Raw genomic sequence first — 267 nt, forward strand, 5'->3', positions numbered from 1 at the left:
TGCAATGAAATTCTGTTCCTCCGGAACCAATACAGTTCAACATGGAACAACAGTACAATATAGACAACAATAAAGTAAAGATGTTCAACAAATTGTGCAACATAGAACTAGAACACTCTATAAATTCAGCAGACATGAGACAATATAGTAGACAGGACAGTGCAGTACCAACACATTACAGTCTATTTGTGTGTAAGAATAAGGTGTAGAGATTTGTAACATACTGTAACAGGTACATGGTCACAGCAGGTAGAGAATATACCTTAC

Source organism: Astyanax mexicanus, chromosome 13, assembly GCF_023375975.1.
Source record: "Astyanax mexicanus isolate ESR-SI-001 chromosome 13, AstMex3_surface, whole genome shotgun sequence".
Taxonomy (NCBI): Eukaryota; Metazoa; Chordata; class Actinopteri; order Characiformes; family Acestrorhamphidae; genus Astyanax; species Astyanax mexicanus.